This window comes from Eucyclogobius newberryi, unplaced genomic scaffold (genome assembly GCF_026437365.1).
Source record: "Eucyclogobius newberryi isolate DKJ021-1_F unplaced genomic scaffold, fEucNew1.0.hap1 SCAF_21, whole genome shotgun sequence".
NCBI lineage: Eukaryota > Metazoa > Chordata > Actinopteri > Gobiiformes > Gobiidae > Eucyclogobius > Eucyclogobius newberryi.
The window spans coordinates 23,080,035-23,104,087 of NW_027315846.1; the positions used below are offsets into that span (position 1 = coordinate 23,080,035).

Below are 24,053 nucleotides of genomic sequence, written 5' to 3' on the forward strand. Positions count from 1 at the left end.
CACTCCTGGACAAATGAGGGATTACACCGACATGTTTCTATAAAACTGTGTAAAGTCAATGTAATACAACCCAGATTACAATAAATGTAGTGCAAAGTGAGAGTGACAAACATTATTTTAGTAGTCCACAAGTCAGCAATTATTTTTTCCATTATTTGACTTGTCAAATGTGTATTTATATTACATATTAGGCCTTTAATATAAATTATAAACCAAAAATAGGTAGAAATATGGTTATCGAAGGCTTTTAGTTTGAGAATGTTTACAAATAAAATTAATTACATATTAATATGGTAGTCTTTGTTTTAAAATGTCTTTTCTTATGTGTTTTACACTCTGTATGGTCCAAATAACTATTATCAAAATAAAACTATTATTATTTTTGTAGGCGAATAGTCACAATTAGTTGATTCATCATTGCAGCCCGAGTGTGAACAATATAAATGAGGGGAAAACAGTAGCTGCTGGACTAACAGTATTAGCAAATAATCAGAGCCAGTCCAGTGAACCCGTATGGACTTTAAAAACACAGAGGGGCACTTAAACCTGGGGTTTAAACATAGCCTCCAGTTTGAGTCATTAGGTTCAGTGGTGTGTGTCGCCGCTTTAGCCTCGCCATCTGGTGGTGGAACAGCCCTCCGACCATGCGCAGTAGTGACCGCTCGGACCAAAGAGCGCCGGAGCAGGGCAAGATAAAGATTCAAAAGCTGTTTTTAAGACTGAGAATACGTTTATGATCTGAAAATATGCACAAGTCCAACTTGGAGCAGGTTTAAGCTTGCAATACCCTCTCCAGGTATTTAAACAGACCCACAGAGGGCACTCCACAGAGGGCACTCCACAGAGGGCACTCCACAGAGGGCACTCCACAGAGGGCACTCAACAGAGGGCACTCCACAGAGGGCACTCCACAGAGGGCACTCCACAGAGGGCACTCCACAGAGGGCACTCAACAGAGGGCACTCCACAGAGGGCACTCCACAGAGGGCACTCCACAGAGGGCACTCCACAGAGGGCACGGCGACATGACATATGGACAGAGGATTGTTGTTGTTGTTGTTGTTGTTGTTGTTGTTGTTTTATGGCGGTTGGAATCCAAGTGTTGCATTACCGCCAGACTTTATTCTTTCGACTTCATTTTGCTCCCGCTCTTATTATTGACAATTAGAAATCTCAATGAAAAATATGTGAATGGCACAGCCCTATAGCAGCAATAACAACGTAAAATACATACACACACATCTCAACTCAATTTAGATTAACTTACAAACTATTTAAATATACACACGCAAAGACGGTGTACTCTCATTTACTAAACTATTTTACCCTTTAAATCAACCTTATTCAGATTTGACCTTTAAACCAGGTCTAATGTTGTTTGCACATGAAAACATACCTTTTGTCATTCACATATTATGCTCTGTTTGGTGAGGATCACACGAATATTCAAAACAGACATTAAAAAAGAATCCAAGAATCAAAATGCCACGGTAAAAGATGAACATTACAAGTAGTAATAATAATAATAATTCATGGGTAGCTGAAGGCCACAGTGGAAAGAGCACAGCGTGTTGGCATAAGCGATGCTCCACAAAGCTGAGGGGAGTTAAGGACACATCATCTCAAAAGAAGACGCTCTGATGTCGAAAGTGACGGAATAATGAGCGGTATGAAGTGAAACACAGATTCGTTTATGAAATACGTTTGTTAATTAAGGTTATGTGCATTAATGGGTGACTTCAACAGACAAGAATAGGCGAAAAATATAAATGTGCCATAATTATGGAACTCAAACAAAAAAATGTCCTACAAAACTGAAAGCAAAAAGCGTTTAGTTTCATCTGGGACGTCTCTATTTCGCCAAACAATATCATACAAAAGATAATGGAAGGGCAAAACATACTGGCTATTTTTCGAAAGCATATAAAATATAACGATAATTCACATGTTTAAAGGTTAAATATTGCGTAAACTCAACTTTTATACGCTTTTAATCATGTTATAATAATTTATTCAAATGATTCATGGATGCTTGAGTAATCCTGTGTTGTCCTGGATTTGAGGCTTGAATGTTTAGAAAATGTCTATGTCCACCTACCCCTATCCCCGCCCACAGCTCTGTAAATGCAATGATCCAAAAAAACAACAACATTAAAAACACATACATTCAAATCTGCTGCTTGCTAACTGGTAAATACCACTTATCAGTTCTGTAGTTTTGAACAGGAAGTCAATGGACCCGTTTCAGTTACTAAGTCGTTTTAGATCAATAATGTGATTTACAAAGAATAAAATGTAAAGTAATGACCAACAAGGGAAAAATAAAGCATTATACTGTATATGTCTTCATTAAAGACAGCTTTAACTAACGAGGTGAAGAAGCTAGAGTCGAGACAGGACCTACAAGATTGCAGTGCGAGTTGTTTGCAGGATGCTGTATTGTCCAGGGTCAAAGGGGCAAACCATTTTTCCAGGTAAATGGCACATTCCTGACCAATGTCTCCCAAGAGGGCACCAGCAAAGATCCACAATGTTACTAAATCCTTGATAGTAGTAGCAGTAGTAGAGGGTCAGGATTTATAGAATGGCAAAGCTTTCAAAGTCTTGTCTCCAAGCATCAAGTTGATTGTAGTTGTATGTTTACTCGAGAGGTAAATTGTACACTCAGAAACTCAAATGTCAAGGCGACTAACAACACAGGCTGTATAGTATGCTCATTCTCAGACATTTTTAGTAGGCCTACATCAGGGCTATTCAACTTCCCGAGGGCCAGATTTCTCGGAGAGCCAAAGCCTCTGGGTGCACAACACGCCACTGTAACAAGGCACAAAATATCCCCAACACTTTCAATAAATGAGTTAATTAACATAATGATGGATTTGATTTTTGTCAGAAATAACAAACAAAATGCCAACATTGCTCTGCTAAATTACCCACCCAGGACTGAACCAGAATTAAACTAGGAATAGACTAGTACCAACCAGGTCTGAGCCAGAACTAACCCAGAATCTAAACAGGTCTAAAGCAGAATTAAACAATGACTAAACCAAGACCAAACCAGGTTTAAACTAGTACTAACCCAGAATTAAACCAGTATTTTTTTATTTTATAATTGGAAGATGGATTGTAGGCCTGATTTAATGACTTGGTGGGCCCGATTTTGCCCCCGGGCCTTAAGTTGGAAAGCCCACAACAGGAACAAGCCGAAAACTGTTACTATTGCTAACTTATCAATTCTATGTATTAATTTATGTTTGTGTGGGTCTTATCATGCAGCATACAGCTACATTTCTCCAAAAAGGGATCTATTTCTATACCGTATTAATCTATCTTTCCTCAGTTCGAATTTGCACATTTCAAACACATCGACAAGTATTGACATTAGAGAAAAATCTGATTTATTATATGCTAAACTAATAAATCCCATGGACTTTTAGCTCACAAAGAGGACATTATCCTAAATCACTATCTGTTCCATACAACCCTGTTCAAATGTGTGGCTGCTTTCGACCCCGAATCTGTCAAATGATTGCAATGTAAAATGTGACAAGTTGATTATAGTTAAATTGCATGTTTACGCAGAGAAGTGAAGCGAAGTGCTGTAAAATATGCGCGAAAACTCAAGAAGTCGAGGCAACAAACAACACGGCACACACTTTTCCCTTGACTTAACTAACAGTGCGGCTCTATGTAGCTCTGTACATGTCAAACCCTGACGGAATAAAACATGACAACCAACATTTACCTGCCTCACCTGCACAAAGCATTTTGTTTTTTTCTCCCTGTGTATTTTATAAGTCAAGTGGCTGCACTGCTTGCTCTGAATAATATTACCCCGCTTAACAGGCACTCGAGCGTAAATCCCTCGCATGTGTTGTTTTTAATCCATGCGCGCTGAATTGGGCTACATGCAAATTCGGCTCTCTAATGCCCGCGTCCGATGAGCTGCTCCATTTGATGCGATGAATGGGCATCAGAGGGGCAGAGGGGGCTAGACACACAGCGCGATGACAAGGAGTGAATCATAACTGTCCGGGCGGATCTGAATACGAGCAGCGCTGATGGAAGCGTGAGTGGAAGAATGCGTGGATGGAAGAGCATGCATTTAGAAGCAAAAATGGTCCTTTTGGGTTAAAACAAGACACGGGGTTGAACCAGGCGACTTAGATTGAAATAACATATTTTGTGGGATAATGGAAGGGTTGGCTATATGTTAGGTTTATGTGAAAGTCTATTCACCTTCTTTTTTACCTGGTTGTATGGTTTTGCTTGGGCTTGTGATTCTTCAGTTTGAACCAGGACCAAATTCTGATTCTGTGAGCTAATTCTGTGCAAGCTCACAAATGTTGGTGTATTACTATGGCAACACGTACATGGACAAGCATACAGTATGTTATTGATTTCTTATACTCTTTAAACATGCTTATTTTAAGTTAAATATGAGTTCAAACCTCTTAGAAACACATTTCTATGAACAAACCGACAACAGGTCGGGGCAGAAAAAACATCGAGGCCAACTTACTTAACAAACTCTATTTAACTTAAATGACCTGGTGAATTAATGCTATAAATCACAGATATGCAACATTTTAGAAAACTGACAACAATGTGTTCAATTAAAGAATACATTATCAGAATTTAAGACTATAACATGCGGGATACCTCAAGGCTCTGTGCTTGGCCCAAAGCTTTTATTATATGTCGTTATATTTGCAATTACAAAGTTTTTCGAAACTTCATATTGTTTCCTTTTATATAAATAATCACTCAATATAAAAACAAAATGGATATTTGAAAAAAAAAAAGCTATTCAAAGCTTTTTTGTCTTCAAAAACTACATAGACAAAGCTGTAAAACCTAAAATAGATGGAATTTATACTGTGAATAACTTATGCAAATGGATGAATATATTGGGGACATATTTAGCTTCTTTCTGTTTTGTGTCAAAACACATGTCATATATATGGTATGACTGAATTTTTAAACTATTTCTGGCTTTTTAAATAATGAAAATATAGTCAAAGCTCAACCGCACATGAGTTCTACAGATTACAGAGCCGTTTTCAAGCCGTCCAGAGATGCATTGTTGACGTTGTTGGTGCACATGAACATTGAGCATTTCACGCAAATCAACCCTCACGTCTCAGTTCTTCATTGAAATGTTTGGGATTCCCACTTAACTGGAAATGCCAATGACAGTGGAAGTACGGGTCAGTAGCGGTCAGAAGTAAAAGTGGGCGGGGTGGATAAAGGGAAAATAAGGGTGAAATCTATCCACATGGAACCAAAACTGACACAAAGTTCAGTTACAAAGATCGGGTACTGTATGTTTTAGTAGCTGCATTGTTCTGTTTAAAGGACTTTTAGCCACGAAATGACAAAGTGTAATTCGTCAAATTGGTTATTGCTTTCAAAAACTGTGAAAATAGTTATAGTTAAGACCCCTGGCCCTTTATCTTCAATCTAGATGGTCCTGAAAACAACATATGAGATAAAACCAGGTCATAATCAACTGCAAAATAATAAGTTAGCAACATAAAAATAGCAACGTTACCTGCAGAAATAATTGTAATTATTGTAATAATTAAATCTTTCAAATGTAGAAGTATGTGTTTTTCTAAATAATAAAGAAATATAGTAAACTGAAATCAATCTAGAAAGATATAAGGTCTATTGAATATATTAAAACTAGTTAAAAAGAAAACTGTTCAAATGAAGAATTCAAGTCCTTTTAATTCCTCAGTTATACTGCGTTGCAACAATGGAATTTCCCCATGTGTGGACAATAAAGGATTATCTTATTTTATCTTATCCTATCTTATAATTCTGTGTGAAACTAGAATGACAGCAGTCTGAAATATATTGAACCAACTCAAATCATTTATTTTAAATTATTAAGTTTGAGTAAATCAACTTAACCTTTTTCAAATAGCTTTTCCTTTTTGCAGTGCAGAGTGAGTACTGCATTGTAGATGTTAAAGGAACATTACTGCATAGTTTGATGTAACTTTTGCAAAGGTTACAAGTCACGTTAAGGTCTATAACACATTCCATTCACAGGAGGGGGCACACATGAATGAAATGAATATATTCCAATGTCTAGTCTAATCTATTAAAGTGGTCCTGGATGGTAAATTGGCAAAAGCGTAACAGTTTCCATTTGGTTCAAATCAACAAGCAAAAGTACCAAACAAAGTGAGATAAGGGGCTTTTTAAGTAAGAAAATGTTTGTCCAAGATGTTGGAAAATTGATGTTAATGCAGTTTTTGACAGAAAGATGTTAATTATGGATAAATAATAGTTGATGTATGAGACTGCATATTAGGTCCATCGCATTCCCACTTAAATTATAGATAAGCTGATGGCCACAAAGCACCATAGGTTATTATACATATTAAAGCAGCGCCGCGGAACTTTATGCATGAGTTCACGAAGCTAGAAAGTCAAAACAATATATTCATGGGTTTCAGCTTCCTGTTATATGCAACATTTTGAGGACTTTTTCCCATTCAAAAGATATATATATATATATATATATATATATATATATATATATATATATATATATATATATATATATATATATTATTATTATACCCACTTTTTTGGGGTACTTTTTTCAGTATTTGTGTGAATTGTGTGTATTTACCAAAGAGTACATTGTAAAAGCAGCACTTTTTGACAAAATAAGACCATTGCGCGCTGTCTGCAGCTAATTATTATTATTTATTATTTTCTTGTCAACCAGGAAGTAAGAACCTAAAGCAGCGCTCTGATTGGCTGCGTTTGGGTGGTCCGCCCCAGCTTCACTTTTCCGTCTAAAAAAGCTGTGCACTCGCCTGAAAATGATTCCATGTGAATACAAAGGGTCCGTGAGAGATACTAGTTAGACAGATTTAAATCATTGCTGTCCATTTTTTGCTGTTTGAAAATCCAGTAACCCAGCTTTAATCACTATAACAACAATTTGGCACAATTTCTTAATTTCTATCCATTCTGAAACCCATGGATTAGAACTGTTTCCATGGCGATGGATTGTTTTTCTTTATACTGTGTAACATTAGAGGTAAAGCAATAACATCATTACAATGACAAGCAGGTAGCAGACCTTCCAACAAGTCACGTTACAAGCCAGGTCTGCGTCACAGTGAGCAAGCAAGTTTTTCAAGGTTGTTTTAGTTCAATAGAAACAAATTCCTTTCATTTTAGACCATTCTGGGGCTGAAATGTTGCGCACTAAGGCTTTACCAATATGTACGCTTGTTTTAGATTCATATTTCAGTCTTTTCTCAAATGTTACTGCTCCTGGAAGAGTCTAAAATGTGCACTGTCAATTATAGCTTGATTTTAAAACATCAATCTACAAAAACTAATTGTAATCTCTCATAATTGTCAGAGTAGTCGCAGTTCAATTTTCATCCAAACTGTGCTGCTTGATACAAGATTATTACTGCACATTTTATTTCATTGACTGACACCTGATGGCGACGTGTCAAAATGTAAACTGGAAAAAAACATTCAAAATATCAATCTCTAATCATAATTCCATTTGTTTTGAACGTCAACACAAAAATATCAGCACTGAATTGAAGCTCCTATTAATCAAACATTAACCGTTTATCCGCCTTAATCTACCCCGGCGCGCTGAAAACACGGCAGCGCCTTCCGCCCCGTCTCAAAGTGTCGACGACGATACGACTGGCGAAGATGCCAAAACTCTGCGAGGCGAGCGAGGAGACGAGGAGACGAGGAAGGAAGATAGGGCGGATGGAAGGCGGGAGGAAACAACAGGCGCAGCGCAGGGCCAAGCCTCTCCAGTCTTAATGAGATCTAAATTGGATAAAACATCTTGATCCGATCATACAGCGTTTGAACAGTGCCATGTGCGACGCAATTATGACGGCGTCGCTATGCTAGCCGCTAATCAGCCGGTAATAATCTGGAATCACAGAGTTAGACGGAGCAGGCGGGCGATCAACACACCAGCAATCTACAGTGAGCGGCATAAGCGGTGTTAGGCTAGCAGCACGGGCGCTAATGGTTAAATGGGGTCGAAATGGAAGGGCAGTGAATTAGAAAATGTTGGGTAATGCAGTAGGGCTGGATCTAAGTGCAGTCGAATTCAAATAAGAGGCAAAAAATACAGAGACAAGCGAGAAATACTGCGCAAAATCGCCTTTTTCTGAGCAGTATCCAAACTATAAAGCGACGAACTTTATGTTGCTAGAATTTGTGAAACACTTTATAATAAGGGGTGGACTGATGATATTATGTCAATCCAATAGAGTTAAACATGTCTCGAATGGGACTGCAGATGAAATGTAGCCTACAAATAAATGTTTTTTTTTTTTAAATGCACTGTTCCTGAAGTAAATAAATCAAATCGAATGGGAACAATCTGTCAAATTAATAACAAAAGCATAGAAAATGTATCACAAAAGCATAGAAAATGTATCAAAAACGTATGTATTCAGCTCTTTTTGAAGCTTTTGCCGCTATAAACGATATACTCGATTCAAATTTTGTATCTACATTTCAGTATATTGCCCACCTCTGTTTTTTTAATAACTACACTTTTATTAGCCTCAATAAAACATGATGAAAGACTTAAGGCAGGGGTGTCACAGAGGGCCACAGACAACATGACAATGAAGTGAATCATTCAGAATGTTGCGTTCGACATAGTCTGGACGCGCCTCCACACCTTTAATATGAACAGGAACATTAATATTCCGCTGGTATTACATCAAGGTTTTTTTATTTTTTTTTCAATTCTACAGGAAAAAGAACCACTTTATGCTGTTTGGGCCAATTTAGCAGGAAGCCATGAGGGCCAACACAAATTGCTCTGGGGGCCGAATCCAAAGTTTGGACACCCCTGACCCCTGCTTAGTCACTACTTTAATACTTCATAAACTGTTTTATTCACAGATCTTTATTAATCACGCTTTATCAAGGCTAATTAAGATGTAGTTCTTAGAAAGTTGTACAAAAACCCTGTGAGCTTTTTAAGTTGCTGTTAATTGGTCCAGTTATGAGTTTGTTGCAAGTGTTCTTAAAAAGGTGCTCCATGGAGATGGTTTTACTTTGCCTAGTTCCACAGTCCGGCATTTCACTTAACTATCTCCATGGAGACAAGTAGATGTCAAGTTACAAGTCAGAGCTGTGGAGAGGCAGCACTGCTCACAGCAAGAAGTTATGTTTTTAAGGTCATTTTTAGCATTAAAAAGACACATAATGAAATAACTGCTAAATAAATGTTTATGCCAAACTGTGGAACATTTGTCACATTATAGGTCGAGCAATAACATATTTTTGAAGACCAGAAAAGTTATGCAGTGCACCTTTTGGCATTGAAAATCATGTATTAAAAGGTTGTTTTTTTTAACACAAACATATATTTTTGTCTGCCTTATAGTTCAAATCTGTACCACCCATGAATCATTAATACATATTTTGGATGTTTTAAATTACAATATTGATCTAAAACAACTTCAAAAATCAAAGACTGGAGTACTGGGTGTGTATGGGGGGTGCGGGCAAACGGACATTTTTAGAATGCAGGAGTCTAAAGAGTATTCAGGCGCTGGTACAGCTGGCAGCCCGGTGTAAACGCTCTCTCTTCTTTCTCACACTTATTGTGCTTTATCTCCTATATTTTGTAAATATAGTAAGTATATTTTTTCTATTTTACTGTACGATAGGGACACGCGCTGGAATAGTTTTTTTATTCAACTGTTTTTGACTTTTTTCGGCTGGATTTGAGAGTTTTTCGTTGCGTTCGTTGTGTTGTTGTGACGTGAGCTAGCTCCGAGTGAGCCCACCAGCCCCCCCCGCGCCCTCCGGCCGCGCTAAAGTACGGCGTGTCGTCGGTACACGTTTATGTACACGTTTATATGAAAGAGGAACTTCACGAACGATCGGGACACGCACTGGAATCGCTTTAAATTAACTTGTTTTGACTTTTTTCGGCTGGATTGAGTGTTTTCGTCGTGTCGTTGCGATGTGTCTTGGCTCTGAGTCCCCCGGCTCCGGCCCCGCCCCCCGGCTCCGGCCCCGCCCCCCGGCTCCGGCCCCGCCCCCCGGCCGGCGCTGTACCGCGTTTACACAAAGGAGGAACTCATGAAACTGCGGAGAACAGTCGTCTTACCCGGAGATCGTCACGTTATCCCGGCGGACATCCTAAGGAAAACGCAACGAGGCAGACGGGCTGGACGTAAACTCCGAGAGAAGAGAGGGACAAACAGGAAGTCGGTTCCCGCCGTAGTCATGGGTAACGTGAGGTCCCTTCAAAATAAAATGACGGAAATAGCGAGCCTCATGCGGTCCCAGAAGATTTATAGGGACAGCAGCGTCTTGATTTTCACAGAGACCTGGTTAACAGCAGAAATGCCAGACTCTATTGTAGGTTTGGACAATTTTCATCTGCTGCGGGCGGACAGAACGAGAGAATGCTTGAAGAAAAGAGGTGGAGGTCTGGCGGTGTATGTGAACACGAGCTGGTCCAAACCCGAACACTGCACAGTGAAGGAGCAGCTATGTAACAAGGATATTGAACTATTGGCTATTGGCATGAGGCCATACTATCTGCCCCGGGAGTTCTCACATGTGATTTTGATCGCAGTCTATGTGGCCCCGTCTGCCAATGCTGAAAATGCTTGTGAAGCACTGCTCTCCTGCACTTGTAGGCTGCAAACACAGCATCCACAGGCTCTCTTCCTCATCTCTGGTGACTTTAACCACGCTTCTCCCTCTTCTGTTCTACCAACATACACCCAGTATGTCACCTGCCCCACCAGAGAGAATAGAACATTGGACTTGTTTTTTGCCAACACCAAGGAGGCTTATTCTTCTTCCCCCCTCCCTCCCCTGGGCAGCTCGGACCACAACCTTGTACATCTGAGGCCTGTGTATGAACCCATCGTGCGCAGGCAGCCTGTGGTGTCCCGTGAGGTGAGGATGTGGTCTGCTGAGAGCGAGGAGGCTCTGAGGGACTGCTTCAGCACCACTGTCTGGACTGAGCTTTATGACCCACATGGGGAGGACATCAACACCATCACAGAGTGCATCACGGACTACATCAACTTCTGTTTTGAGAACATTGTTCCCTCCCGGACGGTGCGGTGTTTTCCAAACAACAAGCCATGGATTAACCGTGAACTGAAGGCTCTGCTGAAGGAGAAGAAGAGAGCCTTCAGGTCAGGGAACAAGGAGGAGCTGAGGACTGTGCAGAAGGAGCTGAGGAGGAAGATCAGGCAGGCTGAGGCCGGCTACAAGAGGAGGATGGAGGAGCAGCTGCAGCAAAAGAACATTCAGGGAGTGTGGAGGAGCCTGAAAACCATCTCGGGCTTCAAAACCCCCCCTGCCCAGACAGAGGGGGATCTACAGTGGGTGAATGATTTAAATGCTCACTTCTTGAGGTTTGATCGGTCACCCGCCCCTCCCCCTGCACAGCTGCATGCTCCCTCTTCCACAGCTGGACAATGCCCTGCATCTGTTCCTCTTCGCTTATCTGCCCCGGACCATCGGCTCCCCACTTCGCCTGGACTCACCAATCCCCCCAGCACACAGTCCCCCTGCCAACCACTGACTGTCACAGCAGCACAGGTGAGGAGTGAGCGGAAGAGGATTAAAGTGAGGAAGGCAGCAGGACCTGATGGCATCAGCCCCAGGCTCCTTAAGTCCTGCGCAGATGAACTGTGTGGAGATATGGAGCATGTCTTCAACATGAGCCTGAAGCTGAGGGTGGTACCACAGGTCTGGAAGACCTCCTGTCTGGTACCTGTGCCTAAGACACCGCGCCCCAAAGACCTCAACAGCTTCAGGCCAGTGGCTCTCACGTCCCACCTGATGAAGACACTGGAGCGGCTGGTCCTGGACCACCTCCGCTCCACCGTGAGCTCAGCCATGGACCCGCTGCAGTTTGCATATCGGTCTGGCATCGGAGTGGAGGACGCCGTCATCTCCCTGCTGCACCGCTCTCTCTCTCACCTGGAAAAGCCTGGCAGCTCTGTGAGGATTCTGTTCTTCGATCTTTCCAGCGCCTTCAACACCATCCAGCCGCTGCTCCTGAGGGACAAGCTGGAGACGGCTGGTGTGGAGTATGACCTGGCAGAGTGGATCCTGGACTACCTCACAGACCGACCCCAGTTTGTGAGAGCCCGGAACTGTGTGTCTGACATTCAGACCTGCAGTGTGGGGGCGCCCCAGGGCACTGTCCTCGCGCCCTTTCTCTTCACCCTTTACACTGCAGACTTCAGACATGACACGGACAGCTGTGTCCTGCAGAAGTTCTCTGACGACTCTGCCATCATCGGACTCATCACGGACGACGATGACGCGGAGTACAGAGGACTGGCGCAGGACTTTGTGGACTGGTGTCAGCGGAACCACCTCCTCATCAACGCGGGGAAGACCAAGGAGATGGTGGTGGATTTCCGCAGACGCCACCCCACTGCCCCCTCACCAGTGAACATCCAGGGACGGGACATTGAGAGAGTGGACTCATACAAGTACCTGGGTGTTCATCTGAACCACAAACTGGACTGGACTCATAACACAGACGCACTGTACAGGAAGAGCCAGAGTCGGCTCTACCTCCTGAGGAGACTCAGGTCTTTTGGAGTGACAGGGCCACTCCTGAAGACCTTCTACGACTCTGTGGTGGCATCAGCCCTCCTGTACGGTGTGGCCTGCTGGAGCAGCAGCATCACAGAGAGGGAGAGGAAGAGGCTGGACAGAGTCATCAAGAAGTCCAGCTCCGTCCTGGGCTGTGCTCTGGACTTGGTGCAGGAGGTGGGGGACAGGAGGGTCCTGGCTAGATTCACATCTATGCTGGACCATGAGTGTCGCCCCCTGCAGGACACTCTGTCCGCTCTGGAGAGCAGCTTCAGTGAGAGACTGATCCACCCTCGCTGTGTGAAGGAAAGGTTCCGTAGGTCTTTCCTTCCTGCTGCTGTCAGACTTTATAACAAAAACTGTTAGTACTGAACACTCGCAATACTGACCTAACCATGTGCAATTCTGTCATATGTGCAATTGCTGTTGGAATTCATGTGCAATTCCTGTGCAACCTATGTGCTGTCGTGACACATATTCATGTGCAATTACTGTCGTGATCACATGCAATGGTATTTATGTATTTATTTATTTATTTGTCTATGGGAGTTTTTATTTATTTATAGGAGATCTTCTACTGAAAGTGTTTTTCAGACTTCCTATAAGTGATCTGTTCTTCTGTATCTACCTCTGTATCTTCCTGTGTTGCACCAATGAAATTTCCCCATGTGGGACAATAAAGGAATATCTTATCTTATCTTATCTTATGAATCACTGTAAATACAACTTGGCGTGAGTAAATGGGAAAAGGGAGGAAAGGGAAAACATTATAACAAGCTCTTAAAAGTCAATTTTGCACAATCTTCTTCAAAATTATAAAATGTGAAATGCCAAGGCAAATGAGTCTCTAAAAACAGCTTTATGCTCTAAAGCAGTTTGAAACAGGCAGAAATGTCCCGAGTGATGACTGCAATAAACCAAAGATCAATGGAAATTCAAATATGAAGAAGAAACACTCAAGGCCAAGAACTAAATACTGGAATAGTTCTAAACAAGGCCAACGCAGAGGCCCCGGCAACCAGTTCAAACCAGGACAAAGCAGGCCTAAAACAAAGACATCAGGAACATTATAAAAATTCTTGAAAACCATAAAAAAAAATGTAAGAACAAAAAAAACATAAGACAGAAAGAATCCAACATTTTATCCATAGACCAAAAACCAATAACCGGGGCCTTTTTCAGTCGATCAATATCACTTTATTTCTCCCCGAGGGGCAATTCAAGCCCATTGAGCAGTAAATAGAAAAGCTCAAAGGTCTCAGTGCAGGTCAACAGGGAGGGTCATCAGATTCTGTGTCAGGGGAGTTTGGGTGAGTAACAACCCTCAGGACAAAAGACTATGTGCCCTGCAACATCACGGCATCCAGGAGGAGCCATTAGCTAATACCGCTAATTCACTGTAAGCACTTATTTGTACATATTTCTTTAGTTTTGAGTATGTTTCATCTTGAAGCAGTGTTTACAGTTTTTAGTTTTATTTTGTGTTACTATTCATTGTGTAGGAAGAATCTGTCACCCATTTACAACGCCATCGTTTTAGTTTGGTGATGAGACGAACAGGACAATTCCCTCAAAGTGTTTCCTCTGACATGTCTTCTGCTGCATTTGGTGTGAAACGGCTGCTGCATTTCAGAGCTAGCTCGATGCATGCATATGTAGCTCGATAGCATGCATATGTAGCTCGATAGCATACATATGTAGCTCGATAGCATGCATATGTAGCTCGATAGCATGCATATGTAGCTCGATAGCATGCATATGTAGCTCGATAGCATGCATATGTAGCTCGATAGCATGCATATGTAGCTCGATAGCGTACATATGTAGCTCGATAGCGTACATATGTAGCTCGATAGCGTACATATGTAGCTCGATAGCGTGCATATGTAGCTCGATAGCGTGCATATGTAGCTCGATAGCATGCATATGTAGCTCGATAGCATACATATGTAGCTCGATAGCGTACATATGTAGCTCGTAGCTCGATAGCGTACATATGTAGCTCGATAGCGTACATATGTAGCTCGATAGCGTACATATGTAGCTCGATAGCGTGCATATGTAGAGTCTCGGTGGATACTGGGAAATAAACAACTCAAATCACAAAAGCCAGATTGTCTCCTGAAACTTCGTCTCCAAATCCCAAATATGATGTTAAAATGTCATATAAAAATCTAAAACAAAGCTCAGTGTGTCATAAGAGCAGCCAAACCACAACCATGGAAACCACAGTGTGACATTTGTATCTTCTGCTCAATCAAGATGGGTTTCCGCTGGGTGCTGCTCTTTTCCCCAGGAACCCAAAGTAATAGGTTACAATAATCCTCCATTGATCCCCCCAATAGAAAAATAATTATAATAGAATAAATGCAATATAAGTTTAATGCCATGGAACATTCCAGGCAGCGCAATAACATGGACCAAACGTATGTTCAACTCTTGCTTATAAAAAAGTGACATTATTCTACATTAGAGGCTGAACTATCTTAACTTAAAGCAGGTGGAAACAAAATGTAGCTCTAAATATAGACCCCATAAATGTGCAGCTCGTGCTCACACACTGCTGTACCATGTGGTGTATAAACCTTCACCATAAACATAAAGCATTCATGACTAAATAATGTAGAATTGATGTAAGTACTGCTGCAGTTTGTACGGTGTAACTCTTCTGGTGGAGGATCTACCACCTGCTTGTCTCTATGGAGATATTAGGGATGTGTAAATCTTCCACAGTATGGCATTAAACTTGTGCTGGGTTCACACCTGAAGGACCAGTTCAGGTGTGGCTCACTGAGCTGGAGCATGTGGACGCAGGTCCGGGGGAAGTGTGGGTCTGGAGTCTGGAGTTTTCAGTCCATTTATAGACGAGCATATTGCTTTGTTATTGCGTGAACCCACGTCAATGTGCACCGTGTGTGACCCCAGTACATGGTTGTTGGTAAGAGGGGAAATCTGCAATTGTGTAACCGTATCGAAATACTGTATGTGCCAACTGAGTGTAACTGAAGCTTTGCCCCTGGCTCAGACTGCGTGCGGGGAAAGTGCGGTGCAGAGGCCGCAAGAATCTCAAAGCTCTGAAAGTACTGAGAGTGGCTTAGACCGCTCTTGAAGCACGACTGTGATGCCAACGCAGGTGCTGCAGAATCTATTCTCACCTGATGCCTCATTTTTTTAAAGATTTTTTTGGTTCAAAGGTTTTATTAGACAGGACATTGTAGCGTGAAATGGGGATGAGGAGGGAGTGCATCTACAGATGGAAAGTAGCTTGTGGCTAAATCTAGTGTGGAGCATCGTTTCTCTTTTGAGATCAGTGTTATCTGTGCACTGTCCTTGTTCTAAATAAATAAATGAAATATCAGTCTAAGACGGCAATCGCTGTTTTTAGTGCTGTTTTTATTGCTCAAAAATACACTAACTTCTCCGCGGATCTAACCTGTAACTTGGCCTGGTGGCACCACCTGCTTGTCTCTGGGGGACAGATCGTGTAATGCCTACTTTGTGAAACAAGCAGTAGCATGTCTATGGAGACCAGCAGGGGGCGGACTCTCCAGCAGGGGGCGGACTCTCCAGCAGGGGGCGGACTCTCCAGCAGGAGGCGAACTCTCCAGCAGGGGGCGGACTCTCCAGTAGGGGGCGGACTCTCCAGCAGGGGGCGGACTCTCCAGCAGGAGGCGGACTCTCCAGCAGGGGGCGGACTCTCCAGCAGGAGGCGGACTCTCCAGCAGGGGGCGGACTCTCCAGCAGGAGGCGGACTCTCCAGCAGGGGGCGGACTCTCCAGCAGGAGGCGGACTCTCCAGCAGGGGGCGGACTCTCCAGCAGGGGGCGGACTCTCCAGCAGGAGGCGGACTCTCCAGCAGGGGGCGGACTCTCCAGCAGGAGGCGGACTCTCCAGCAGGGGGCGGACTCTCCAGCAGGAGGCGGGACTCTCCAGCAGGGGGCGGACTCTCCAGCAGGAGGCGGACTCTCCAGCAGGGGGCGGACTCTCCAGCAGGAGGCAGACTCTCCAGCAGGAGGCAGACTCTCCAGCAGGGGGCGGATGCTCCAGCAGGAGGCGGACTCTCCAGCAGGGGGCGGACTCTCCAGCAGGAGGCGGGACTCTCCAGCAGGGGGCGGACTCTCCAGCAGGAGGCGGACTCTCCAGCAGGGGGCGGACTCTCCAGCAGGAGGCAGACTCTCCAGCAGGAGGCAGACTCTCCAGCAGGGGGCGGATGCTCCAGCAGGGGGCGGACTCTCCAGCAGGGGGCGGACTCTCCAGCAGGAGGCGGACTCTCCAGCAGGGGGCGGATGCTCCAGCAGGGGGCGGACTCTCCAGCAGGGGGCGGATGCTCCAGCAGGGGGCGGACTCTCCAGCAGGGGGCGGACTCTCCAGCAGGGGGCGGACTCTCCAGCAGGAGGCGGACTCTCCAGCAGGGGGCGGACTCTCCAGCAGGGGGCGGACTCTCCAGCAGGGGGCGGACTCTCCAGCAGGGGGCGGACTCTCCAGCAGGGGGCGGACTCTCCAGCAGGGGGCGGACGCTCCAGCAGAAAAGTGACATAGTGCACAACCTTTGACAAGTTATTTAAAGCTTAAATGTCACTTTCCTGGTGGAGGATCGGCCTCCTGCTTGTCTCCATCTTCCTCAGTATGGCATTAAACTAATTTCCATGGAAACAAGCAGGTAAAACAACCAGGCCAAGTTACAGGTCAGATCTGTGGAGAGGCACTACTTTATGCTCACTGTAAAAATGTATGCTTTTAAAATAAATCAATAAAAATCAATAAAAATTGGTAATAAATGTAAGATATGTAGAGTTAATAAATATGGACCATTCTGGGCAAAGCATTAACATGTGGTGGACCTTTCGTTTGCCTGATGACAAATCAACATTTCAGTACTTGTTTTTAGATTTACCACATTGCACACTATACAATATTAAAACAAAACGTATGCATGAAGCAAGATAGAAACCATTTTTAACTAAATCTAGTCTCCAGTTAGTAATATTGCTTTAATTCAGCTATTCAAACCGGTGTAAAACTGTTACCATTGCACTCTGGCTTGAGTGATAAACTGAGCAAAATCAACACAAGGACTGGACTTGATTAACTTCAAGTAAGCAAAAAAAATCAAGTAAACTTACCTTCTTACATACAACTAATTTCCGTCATTCCCTGTTGTAATAAATCATAGATGTAGACAACTATATTGGGGCCTGGAAAGCTGATGAATACCAAATACGTCTCCTAATCTCCTCTCCAGTGGGCGATATTGCAATAACTCTGCTTTACATCGCACTGGCCCACGTCACTCGCCATTATGATGAGGCCAAAGGCACGGGGTGAAGGAGACCATAGATAAAACCCGAGTAATGCAATCTGCTGGAGCGGCGGATGGGTGTGTGAGGGTTACATAAGCAGTCCAAAAAGAACAAGAACAAGCTGCCACTATGAAAACAAGTTACCGCAACCTGATATCGACCACATCGCATCCCCGAGCTCTCGCAATGTATTCCTGCCTTGTTCCCCTCCGCCCGAATGCGTGAGCGTGTGCCTTCAAAACAATAGAAAGGTCAAAGCGTTCGAAAACTGCTGCTTTTAAAGTGCTGCCAAGTGCCGGTACGTGCAGGTGTAGATGAGCGGGGAGGCTTGATTTCATAACAAACCGACCAGATTCGGCTTGGCACGGCACAATCCCACAATGATCAATGTAGAGAGGGAAAAAACAAACCTTGAGCTAGCAAAAAATGGATTCTTTTTCATCAGATGTGGGCAAAATGTTTCTCGTTATCAAAGCAAGGAGCAAACGAGGCCAAGATACTGAAATTGTTTGACAAATGTGGAATCCAATCTATTCCGAGTCCCAAAAGAGTGTTACAGGGAGACATCCAAGGAGGAGTATATATCGTAGAACATTGCGGGGAAAGTTCTTATGATTTCTTAGCGCGTGAAGGGAAAATAACACACTCTTTTTTAATCTAATCAGCAAAGCCGACAAGTAAGCGTTGCAAGATTGGTGAAAAAAGTGGTGACAACGCAGCAGTATCCACCATCAATCTCTGGGTTTCGTCAATACGCTCCGTCCATCCAATCCATCTGTACGTCAGTCCGTCCCGTCTTGTCAGTCTGCGTCCATCCACACTTGACACAGGTGTGGCTTCAAAACACACACACACACACACACACACACACACACACACACATACAAATTCTCAAGTTTTTTTTTGTATTCCTTCTCCTCCTCGCTCACTCTTCCAACCTCCAAAGCGCACAACAAACACTGACGCAAGCCCTGAGCGAGGGGAACGAGAAGCGATCGAAAGATGACGGTCACCAGCTTATTCTTCACCGTATTTATGCATGTCACATAATAATTCGGAGCCGGCCAGTGTCCTCTGCGCCCGTCAGTGTCTCTCCACACACACACAAACACACACACAAACACACACAACACACACACATGGCAGGGGCCCCTAAACTCGCACTATCAGGCAAAAGAAAAGGCAGAACAGAACAGATCAAATGCATTCCCCATGCAACAGCAGCAGCAGCAGCAGCAGAATCCCCTCCAGGAAAATCAATTACCCAACATTACAGCATATTGAAACAGTTAAGGCAGAAATAATTAAAAAATGAAGAAAAAAAAAAAAAAAAGCGTGACAAATTGAACTGTCATTAACGCGAAAGCCATTAAGACGTTTTACCAGTCTGTGAAGAAAAAAATCCTTGGTAACGCAATCCAATTTCTGTTCAATTCGCAAAACGTCAAAACATCCACGGCGCACGGCGACGCTTCCCGGAGCATGATGCGGGATTGATACTCACTCAGACCGGTGCCCAAAAAGAACCAGCCGGGGTGGAGGGGGGGGGGGGGGGGACGACCGAGGAAAGACTTTAGACGCCGACTGTCGACATGTCGTTCAACATTCAGCCGAGCCGCACTCCCTCCTCCTTTTTTTGTCCTCTTCTTCTTCCTCCTCCTTTCCAGTTCTATCTCTCTTTCTCTCCTGTAGCGGGGCTCGGGCGGATGGGGGAGAGAGAGGAGAGAAGAGGGGGGACGTGAGAAGACTGCAATGAGGTGGAGGATAATAAAAGCCAAGCGAGAGAGAGGGAGAGAAAGAGAGGAGAGAGAGGAGGAGAGAAGAGAGGAGGAGAGAGGAGAGGAGGAGAGAGGAGAGAGGAGGTTCAGGAGGATGCGTTAGGATGCTTTAGGATGCAGGTCGTCCACTTCTCCGCCCAGCAGCAGCAGTAGAAGACTTCTGGGTGGGAAGAACTGCGTTGCGAGGACACTGGACACACGTATGGCGACTTTCTGCCGTGGACAATCCCGCGTTGACCGGTCCACGGAAAGAAAAAGAGAGAAAAAACTTCACGTCTTCACTTGTCTCCAAAAATAACACTCACACACACACATTAAAACCCTGATAAATCATAATCTCGTTAGTGTATTCATCTCCTCCTCGTGCCCTTAAACCCGCGTCTCACCAGACGAATTTCGTTGAAAACCCGGTGAGTGTTGCCATGACGACTCGTGCCAGCTGGCTCCGCTGCGCGCACGCGGACAGGCAGGCAGACGCGTGCACACACTGTGGGGTTTCATCCTTTTTGGGGACATTTAACATTGACACATTAATTTCCTGCAGAGACCGTGTAATATTCACCGTAATTGCCCAGCCCAAACATTATCCTATTTTAACACAAGTCTGAACTTTAAACCGTGTTGTTGATTTAATAAAGGAGTTACATCGTTTGGTGTATTTTATTAATTCATTATTAAGCATAAATACAAACAAACATTGAGACCGGGGTGGACCAAAGTGGACTGCAGTACACTTTAAAAAAAAAAACAATGGCAAAACCTTTATAACATTTGAGATTCTTGCTATTTTTTATGTATAGAATGAAAACTCCTCAAAGAAACTAGCTCACAAAGTTTCAGCACAGTTTGAAAAGTGTTCCAAGCTGTGGGAGCAGCATGAAAGTAATTTACAAACACGTTTTGGTCGGGAAACATATCTTGTCTCCCCAATTTCAATGTGTGTGACTGACAGACGAATGAACCAATCGAAGTAAGGTATGCTGGGGTCATCACGTGTCAAATCAAACATGGGGACTTATGATTAAAAAAGGAAAAAGGAATAAGAAACAAAACAGATGTCGACAGAATCAACCAGCGAAGCATAAACTCGGCTGTGGTTTCACCGTCTCAAGGAAGGAGAGTTTTTCTTTAACGTTCTTTATGGTCTGATTCCTGGTCAGGCAAACATGACGGAACGCACGAGGGACAACGAAATAATGAATGTCCCTTGAACGCAGGACATAGTGGCTTTACGCTATCTGCAAGAGCGAGCATGAAAAGGAGGGGACACAACCAGAAACACTATTAGCATAATGTTTGTAAAAGTTATAACGATAGACAATATACTCGATATTCACATTTTGCATATCTCCAAAACAACAATGATGATATAGTACATTTGTCGTGTCAATACATCTCTAATCTAACCTAATTCAGTCCCCACAAAGTAGGCAGTGTGTGCGTGTGTGTGTGCAGATTTTAGTCCCCGCAATGTGACAAATACCCGCCCACACACGCAGCGCTGTCAGGGATGGAAAGTGTGTGTCGGAGGGTGACTTCAGGAAACACACGGCGGTTGGAAGTGTACACGGCTTACATGACAACACCTGTCCCGCCGCAAGTGAAGGGTGAAGGGCGACGGATGAAGACCACCACCGCTGTTCACACAATCTGTCCGAAACTGCCGAGGGCCAAAGGAAGGCTCTCACCGGCCGTAATGATCATGATAGTAACAGTGAAGGGGCCCCAGGGTTATTATAAAGGGGTGTCGTTATTTGAGGGGAAATGTGTAATCATAAGCCATTAAACATTGATTCGTCTGCTTGAATGGAGACTTTGAGATTTCAGTGTGGAGGAGTTTGATAAGTAAGAGTTTTCAAAAGAGCTACAAACTATACTGAATTTCCCTTCAAAGCAAATACTTGAATGACAAAGATGTTAAAAAATAAATCTTAACTCACATTTGACCTGAGAGAGTTCTTTTCTGCAACACTAAATGTTATGAAATGATGAAAAAGAAAGAAAACGCTGAGTTCCAGAAGTACACCTAAAAACATATCCCAGTTTTATCCGTAGCTCATTACTGACCTTTTCTGAAAATGTCACCTCAAAGTGTGCATGGCGGAAAAAGCAATATTTAGCAAGTTGAATGTTGCGCAAATTATTTTTGGTGATATTTTGAATTAATCATTTTGACTGCTGAATATCCAAAACAAAAATAAACAACACTGTAATTACAAATTAAGAGCAAAATTAAGAAGGTTTGTCTAAAATGGCATTCACATTTCCGCTGGCTTTGATCTTAATAAGTTAATTTCCCTTCCAGAATAAATAAATACATTAGTTTTACTGTAAACTGTTGGGTCACTACTGGTAAATACATCCAGCACACTGTAGTGTCAGCATATATTTTTAATGTAGCTACGTTAAATATTCAACATCTTAAAAGCTGCATTAATGTAATATAAGTCTAACTAAAAATGCTATGACATGTGACACTATTGATGACTTAGTGAAATAGACTTGGACTTGACTTGGACTTCATGTTTCTCCTGGGAAAAAAAAGTGTTTAAAAAGTTATTCTCTTCACATTTAATAAATATACTTTTTGTTTAATTTTATAGGAACATCTATTTATAACCAGGACCAAGAGCCATTCACAAAAATCATATAAATTGCGAACATATAAGCTGTATTTAGCAACTTTGTATAAGGACTCGTAAGGACTTTACTTGGACTTGTGAGCCATTGACTTGGAATAATACATAATAATACATACAATTAATACATAATTTACTTCCTCTCAGGTCAACATTTTAAACCCAAACTTCAAAAAGTCCCCATTTTGGATTCCACATACAATAGAGACAATATTCATGGTAATCTGTTTACATAAGTGTTCCAACAAGAGGTATATTAAACGCACTTCTCTTTCTGTATTTCAGCAGAGGTGAAGGCAAACGCGTGCATTAGTCCTGTAAAAGCCTGAAGTGTCTACACCTGCACTCGAAGCACTTTACCACCGTTTACCTATGGCGCTCTTCTGATTCACAGACAAGACGACCCAAGGTGCTGTCCGCCACTTCAGCAGAGGCAGCAGGGACAAGTGGAGCCGGGGATCAAACCTGCAACCTCGTGGATAAGAGGAGATCCATGGTGCGCAGTCACAGGAGATCGATGAGGAGATGTGAGTGGAATGTCTACTTGCAAAGTGAAGTAAGGAATGCATAGAACGTTGAGTATTGGATTAGATCTGGTTTGGATCGGGGTTTGTACTAATTTAGTCCTGTTTAGTCCTGGTTAGAGGATTCAGATTTGCTTGGGTTTAGTCCTGGTTTAGATCTGGTTAAGTCCAGGTTACGCCGTCTTGGTTTGGTCTTGGTTTGGTCCTGTTCAAGTCCTTTTGTCATGACCTACTCCAGGTTCAGTTTCGTGTTTAGTTCTGGTTTAGAGTCATCGCACACTCAAAAACAGTTAGTTGAGGTGTAGGTTTAGATCTGATTTGGATTCAGTTTCATTTATCTGGCCTGGTTTAGTTCTTGATAAGATATAATTCAGGATTGGTTTAGATCTGCAACATCTACCTTTTGTTCTGGTTAAGACATGATTTAGTACCGGCTTTGTTTAATTCTTTTGAATCGGGTTTAGTTCTGGTTTAGATCTGGTTCAAATGAGCTCAAGACCTAGTTTGGTCCTTGCATGACTCTCTTTTCATTCTACAGTCAGCTCTCTGTCCACTTCAGTCCTGTTTTACACTTTAAAGTTGGTCCAAATCCCAAGTTTGAACTCTTAAAACCACCTTTTGACCAACTGCGCTGATGTCTCCCACAAAACCCCACACATATTTCTTGATCTACAAACAAGCCTGATGTTTGCTCGTTCTCCGATTACGATGACTCAGACTTCCGTGGTGGAGCACTAGGCTGGGGCATGGCAGGTAAACGCTACATTTATCCTGTAAAGTGTTTCGGCCACTCAAAAGCTCTTTACATTAAATGCCCATTCACAAGCACTCTCTCATTCACCTCCTGTAACAGACACAGCAACAGAGGTGAGCAGCTTGCCCAAGGGCACTTCAGCAATATGAAAGGACACAGGAGGGATCAAACCGGCAAACGGCTTAATGGACAACCGGCTCAACCTTCATCAAGGCTGTTTCTAGATCACAGCAGAATGGATGGACGTATTATTTTGCATCAAAGGAACGGTTTGACAGTAAAGAGCAGGTTTTTTTTTGTTCTTGTTCGCGCTTTTAGGGCTTTTGAAAAGTTCAAATGCAAACGTTCCCTCAACTTATTTCAAAAGGAAATAAGTTGGGGGAATGGCCCGCTTCATCACCAAATGAAACAACAGAGCGGTGTAAGAGTGAGGTTTAGAAG

General features: G+C 43.1%; 1 protein-coding gene across 1 annotated transcript in view; it reads right to left on the bottom strand.

The window, feature by feature from the left end:
* Positions 1–19,542, bottom strand: part of LOC140370390 (SLIT and NTRK-like protein 3) — a 94,778-nt gene extending 75,236 nt beyond the window's left edge. The window contains exon 1 of the mRNA XM_072457524.1: positions 19,422–19,542. The gene's annotated coding sequence lies outside the window, so the exon portion shown is untranslated. The remainder of the gene's footprint in view (positions 1–19,421) is intronic.
* Between the last annotated feature and the right edge of the window lie 4,511 nt (positions 19,543–24,053).